Source organism: Cyprinodon variegatus, unplaced genomic scaffold (assembly GCF_000732505.1).
Source record: "Cyprinodon variegatus isolate N-32 unplaced genomic scaffold, C_variegatus-1.0 Scaffold466, whole genome shotgun sequence".
Lineage (NCBI taxonomy): Eukaryota > Metazoa > Chordata > Actinopteri > Cyprinodontiformes > Cyprinodontidae > Cyprinodon > Cyprinodon variegatus.
Window position 1 is genome coordinate 545,213 of NW_015150919.1, and position 905 is coordinate 546,117.

Consider the following 905-nt stretch of genomic DNA (forward strand, 5'->3'; position numbering starts at 1 on the left):
TGGGCAAAGGACTTCTCATATTTAAACAAGACTAGCTCCAATGTCAAGTTGCTACATTAAAGCTACCAATCTATATTTATCCCACTGGGTAATTCTTGGGCCTTCATGATCTGTTTAATTGACGACATGAGAAATCAGTTTTAGATTTAAATTGTTTAGTGACAAGAACATGAGTAGAATAAGTGTACCATTTCTTCACCCACACATATTTCTGTCAGTGATAAAATGAATAGCCCCATTGGAGTCAAAGTAATAAAAGTAAGAGGAATTGAGTGAAGAGGATGTATGTTACAAATGAAATATCTGGCTGCCTTTCACCTTGGGTTGCTGCGAGTGAGATCGATGTCCAAATCGAGGCTGATAAAGACTGATTTAGAGTTAGGAAGATTCGATCATTTGGATTGTGAGAGTGTGGAGGTCGTTGGCTTCTCTGGGAAGATTTGAAATATTGTTCATTTAAGAAGGACACTGCTGTCGATAGTTTGATTGTTGTGACTTGCCAAAATGTTCCAAGGACACAGTCCTGTTATCACCATCATCAACATCCTGCTTTAAGAATCCCTCAGTCTGATTTAACTCAGGTGAGGTGAGAAAACATTTCCCATAGTCCTCTAGATGATTTGATGAACTGTAAGGTAACTAAGGTAAGAATATCTTAGGAAAATCTATGTAAGATGAAAGTGAAATCTTAAAACTAAAATCCCTCAAACTTACAGAGCCCTTCACAATTAGAGGCATGGTTTTTACCACCCTCCTTTACCAATATCACAGTTGTTGGTCTGTAACATTAAAAACTGTGGTATTGAGGGAATGATGGTGGGTTAAGTGTAGCCTTTAATGTTAATAAAAATACTTGTTAAAAATTAAAATGTTGCGGTTGATAAATATAATAAGTATGCATACTT